The following is a 6,000-nucleotide window of genomic DNA, read 5'->3' on the forward strand; positions in this document are numbered from 1 at the left end:
TGCTTTAACAGCTCCATGAAATATGATCAGCAGCTGCAATACTGAACTATGGTGAATAAACTCCTTATAAAGGGGGCCTGTTTTTACTGAATGTTTAGTGTTCTTGCATTTACTTAAATAGGAAAAAAAGATAATGAAAAACATAATAAATACTTACATTCTTAAATTACTTAACACTTCACTAATTCTCAAAAGGGATTATCTCCCCTCTTCTTGAATTTTTGAATAAAAAAAAAAAAACATAAGGTTCCACTGGGAGAAATAAGTTCAATTTTACTATCTGAAAGTCAGAATGTAAATTTTCCAACATCCTAACTTTTTATATAAAGAGTTTTATGTTTTCTACCACTTTACCTTTCTAAAAACTCTAGATAATTTGATTCCTGTGCATGAAATTTTAAAAATGAAATAACAAGTCCCATAAATATATTTTTAGACACGACATCAGTCATTGAGAGTTTTGCAACAGAGACTGAAAACATGAAACTGGACACTCTATTTCCCGTGGCTATGTAAAATTTATTTACACCCCAAATCACAATATAAATAAAAGGAAACAGAAATGGGAGAATCTGTTTTTCTTTTCTTTTTTTAACTCAAAGGAAGTTTATAAAAAGAAAAAATTAATTATTGCAAAATGACAAACCATACTTCTGCCAGTCACCCTTTGAAGAAAAAGTTTTATGAAAAAGCAACATTTTTTAATCCAACTTCTAGAACTCTTCTAGAATCCAGCATGTGTATTTCTCAATAAAATTAATGACTTTCTTTAAGACGATTTTAAAATTTTTTTTAGATGTTGGGGGGCCTTTATTTTGTTCATTTATTTCTATGTGGTGCTGAGAATTGAACCCAGTGCCTCACCCGTGCTAGGCAAGTGCTCTTACCACTGAGTCACAATCCCAGCTCAGACAATTTATTTGCATACAGATCTTAGGGATTTTTAATATTTAAACTTGAACATATTACTTATACTAAATATTATGTATGAAAACATACTTGTATAAAACTTCATTTTGGAAATGAGAAATTGACTATCTAATTTTCATGAAAATTAATAGTAATAAAAAGGTAAGAATTGAATAACATTTACTTTAGTTATAATTGTGAAACATCTTCTAAATATGATGACCTTGAAAACGTTATTAAGTGTGCTTAAAATAAGCATACTTATTTTCAGGCAATTTATAAAGGAAAACAGACTTTTAAAAGCCAAATTGATTTTAAACCTTCCTCTATTAGAAAAGACAAGGGCACATCCCTAGTAATGAGAGAGAAAAAATAAGAGTTTCCAGCTAATCTAATTTTATTACTTTCAAAGCTATTACTGTCAAAAGTTTTAACATTCTCCTACAGTCATTTTTTTAAAGTAGTTTTACTTTGAAAGACTTACAACTTTTAATCAGGTGGAACAAACTGTTTGTATGGTACATAATAAGAATAAAAGTGGGTGTAGTTATATGTGCATTTGGTATAATCGCCATAAAACTCAGATTCTGTAAATCTCGCTCCACGCAAAACAGTTTGTCTTTTGCCACTACTGATTTTTATTTGGGGGGGATAATCTTATTTTTAAAAACACACAAATGTCTTTGAATGCAGTCTTAAATTACACCATACCACATATCAGATATTTTGTTTCAGGAGTCTCTCCCCACTCCTTTCCCTAGTTTTTGGTTCTTCAGGTCTCAGCTTGCCAAAAACATTTTAAGACAAATAATTTAAAAGATGATGTTTCTGATCAAAACCAAGCTCTACCCGGGAAAGGATAACAAGCACAATTCTGGTGTTGAGGAGATCATAAAAATAAAATAAAGAAACAACCCAACAAACAAAAATTAAAAAAAAAAAAAAAACCTTCCTCAACTTTCAATCCTGTCATTCACCAACGTGTAAATGAAACTTCAGAAGCTGTCGATGGGAGCCCGCGGTTGTTAACCGCTCTCGGAAGACTCCCACCTAAATCCCGCAGGAGCCGCACCGAAACTGACAAACGCCCGAGGGTGCAAAAAGCCGCCGCTGATGAGAAGAGGAACAAAACACCATATTCGAGAAGATATATTTCGCTCCAACATTACGTTGATCCCAGGGTGCCAAGCCAAAAGGGGTAAGGGAGAAAGAAAACTGTTAAGTATGAGCTCTTAATGTGAAACCCAACCTGCTGGTTCTCTTAGGTATCAGATTTTGGAAGTGTCTGTAATGACAGCCAGGAAAGCAAATTAATGGCCAACGGCCCACTGGGTTTGAACACGAGACTCCTGTTACCTCCTCGCAGATCAAGTACATAACACACGCGCACACGGAGGTGCTCCACGTGGAACTGTCTGAAACCAAAACACACGCCCGGGAACTATTTGCACCTTGGCTGAAAGGACCTAGGGACCCGTACCTTCCTCTGCTGCCCTCAGGTTAAAATTCATGAATGACTCCGCCCGCTCCGCTCAGCAGTGGCGCGGAGAGGTGCAGGGGGCGACCAAGAGCGGATAGTCCCCAAAGGGCACCCTCCCGCACACCCTGTCCCCCACAGCGCAAACCCCATTAGCCTTCAAGGGGAAGCGGAAAGAGGGATGGGGGCGCAGGGAGACAATGCCATCCATCCCAACAAGGGAAGAGATGAAAAAAGTAAACTGCCCTCTAGTTTCTCCATCGCTTGGCTTCGACGCTTGATCCGCAAATTTCCCTAATCGCCCCGAGCTGCTCAGGATCTTATATACAAAGGAAAGAAAATCTTCAAAGTGCTACCAAGCTGAAATGCGGGTTGCTGTGTGGCGCCGAATAAAACAAGCGCGCACACTGTCTACCTCCAAATCCCGCTTCACCAAGCGAAAACAGAAAAAAAGAAAGAAAAAAAAGAAAAAGAAACCTTTCAAGACCAGCAGCCTCCCTAGACCCAGTAGGCGTTGAAAGGAGAGCAAACCCGCTCTTCCCAGTCAGGTCCCTTCTCTTGGAGAAGTTATAATCCCTCCACGGCATCTGTGTCCCGAGCCAATGAACGCGACTCCTCTGACTAGGCGCCTCTAATTTCACGGACCCTGGCAAACTACAGGAGCCACTCGGTCCACGCCACATAAAAACTATTAACATGGGTTTTAAGCCCGGTGAGTGCCTGAGAATTAGAGCACAATCACTGACTCTACACAAGTACCCCGTCTCGTGAAAACCCAGGCTCCTGGGCCATCTAGGGGATCATTACAAAGTACTACAGGTCACAGGATGGATGTAGGGGAGACCCTGGTGCGCACGTTTCTGTGAGGCGGGGGCGGGGTGCAGGTAGGAGCGGTGCACCCTATGGCAGACTTAGCCGCGGCGAACCGGGTTCCATGCCGGTAGCGCTGCGTCCTGTAGCAGACAGCAGGCTCCAAGGGGACCCTTTGGAATCGGGGTCTTCTGCTCCAGCAGAGCGCACCGCCGTAGTTAAAGAGGCCTGGGCTCCCCGCATAAGGCACCCCGCCTTCGAGTGCCTCAGGAGCTCAGGAGCTCAGGAGCCCACACACTGCTCGGCTGCGAGTCTTCAGTCTTCAGCGCATTGCAGTCGTGCGCACTTTTTAGGGAAGAGTTTGGGGGCTTCTCCAAATATGGACCCTCGCAGGCTGTAGGGCTAATAAGGTTGGATGAAGAGGTATACTCACCTCCCGTCGCCCGGATCGCCTCGGGATCCCGAAGTCCAAGTGTCTGCCCCAGCCGCGGATCCTCCCGTCTGTGTTTAGGTATTTATTCTCGTTCCTTCCAATGTCTAAGTTTCCCCTTCGCGTCGTGTCTCTGGTGAAAACAGGACATCCCCTTCGTCCACCCCCCAAAAAACAGCAAACACAAGTGGGGGGAAAGCCAGGCGGTGGGGAGAAGCCGGCTCCGAGGTGGGGAGTAGGAGAGGGGAAGAGCCAAAACTATGGACTGACGACCGGGAGAGAAGTAGAAGAAAAGAAAAGGAGCGCGCGCCCCGCAGCCGCAGTCGTCACTCCCCAGCTTTTCCCCGAAGCTCCTTCCCCCTCTCTAAGGGAGCGACAACTTCAAGTGAACTGGATGGAAGTTTTGCGCGGAAGCCGGGAGCGGCCCGAGCGTGCGCCGCGCGGCGGGCAGCCTCGCACTTGCGCGCGGAGTTGGAGGCGGGGGGTGGGGGGGACGTCGCAGCCAGCGACTTCAGGCTCGGGTGGCCACTGGGGGCCTCGCGGCAGGCCGCTGGGCGCGCGGGGACCTTGGCTAGAGCGGGACCGATTCTTTTATATTCGACCTGGAGAGACTGCCTGCTGTCATCCTTTGCGGTTTCGCGTGGGGTCCGCTCGGGGCCTTGTGGCCCTGGGCGTCCCGGGTGGCGCCGTGGTAATCTCCGCGCCCTCTGCGCCGCCCCACCCCACCCCCACCCGGCCTGCCCCGGGCTGCTGCAGCCTCTAGACTGAGGGGAGGGACCCGCGGCCTCTCTCCCCTCCCTGGGAGCAGGAACCACTGTCTGTCCCCACCTGCTTCTTTGGGGCAGTTCGAGGACTTGCCTGTATTCCTCCTGCAAGCCGGCTCCAGGGTGTAGGCCACTGCGGGCTCCCTGCCGGGACTCCGTGCCACTCACCCCAAGGGAGAAGACAGAAGGGACTTCGCCTCCTTGCAACAACGCAAAATAAAAGCCAACGCTCACCAGATTTGGGAGCTTTCACTGTCTGAAGATAATAAACTTTTCTGCGGAGATGTATGCTGTGAAGGAGTAAGCATTGTGCAGATCGGCTGGGGTGGGAAGGGCCTGGGCCCCCTCCAGCGCTGGGTGCAGGTATAGGCATCCCTCCCAGACGCTCAAAGGTCAGGCAACTAAGACTGAATTCCAAGGCAGCGTCAGAGCTTCCCCAGGCACATTGCTGAAATGACATTTCGTGCCTAAGCCTTCTGCGTATGCATTAGGTACCTACATAGGATTTAAGACTCTCTATGTACACATACAAATAACATAACCAGGGCCTACAACAAAGTAAATCCATAAATTTCATCTCCACTTAGTCATCTCTGTCTAAAACCTATTGTTTATTTCAGCAGCATCTTCTTTGTCACATTGATAATGTGTTTTAACTTATTGAGAATTTACTGTCGTCATTGTGTTGGTCACTTATGGGACATGTGAGTGCATTTAATTTTCACAACAACTCTACAGTTGTCTTTGTTATTAATCTTATGTAAAAGATGAGGAAACCAAAACCCAAAGAAACCTAAGTAACTTTCCCTGAAACCAACCCAGTGGTCTCTAAACCACAAAGCCCATGATTCAACAGTGACCATGCACATTGCCTAATTCATAAAAATTACTCCCAATCAGGCAGCTGGAGATGTATCTCAGAGGTAGAGCCCTTGTATAACATGCACACTGCCCTGAGATTGAGCCTCAGCATTGCCAAAAAAAAAAAAAAAAATAGAAGAAGAAGAAAAAAGAAAAATAGAAATGACTCCCAAAGAAAATTTAGTTTTAACATTGATAAACTAAATTTTAACATTTTGTCTAGTAACTTGTAAATTATACTGTGAAAATTTCAGAAAAATATTTCATTCTGTTCTTCAACTTGGTCACATGCAACTGAAATGAGGACCTCCAAAAATAAAATCAATACTGAACACTTGTAGTTACAATTAAGTTTTTAATGAGTGGGACATTGTCTACAACAATTTAAGAGGCAATGGAAACGCTTGGGTTATAAATTTTAACTGATAAAGGCAATCCTTGCTGCTTTCATCACTTACTGGGTTTTCTTTCCTGCTCATTTATTTTGGAGGGTGCTGGCACTGCCAGGCATAATGTTTCCTTTTCTGGTTCTCAAGGTAGAAAGCACTCTGGCAGTGGGTTGGAGCAAAGAAGAATTGGAATATAGTCCAGAGCACATTCTGGCCTAAAGAGGAGTACCAGTTAATATACACTTAAAGAGAAAATGTCAGTGGGCAGACTTAATTAATTTTACAGATCTCATTTTATTCATTTTACATGTGAGAAAATAAGTCTCTCAAAATTTTTAGCAGCTTCCACTGAGTGGCAAA

At 44.5% G+C, this 6,000-nt stretch overlaps 1 protein-coding gene across 9 annotated transcripts in view; it reads right to left on the bottom strand.

The window, feature by feature from the left end:
* Eya4 (EYA transcriptional coactivator and phosphatase 4) overlaps nt 1-4,787 on the bottom strand; it is a 263,432-nt gene extending 258,645 nt beyond the window's left edge. For 2 of the 9 annotated variants that reach the window (XM_078019104.1, XM_078019100.1), the window contains exons 1-2: nt 4,485-4,787; nt 3,630-3,759 (exon numbers count right to left, since the gene is read on the bottom strand). The gene's annotated coding sequence lies outside the window, so the exon portion shown is untranslated. The other 7 variants (XM_078019103.1, XM_078019097.1, XM_078019105.1 and 4 more) reach the window with 5 other exon arrangements.
* Between the last annotated feature and the right edge of the window lie 1,213 nt (nt 4,788-6,000).

The sequence above is a fragment of the Ictidomys tridecemlineatus genome, chromosome 8 (genome assembly GCF_052094955.1).
Source record: "Ictidomys tridecemlineatus isolate mIctTri1 chromosome 8, mIctTri1.hap1, whole genome shotgun sequence".
Lineage (NCBI taxonomy): Eukaryota > Metazoa > Chordata > Mammalia > Rodentia > Sciuridae > Ictidomys > Ictidomys tridecemlineatus.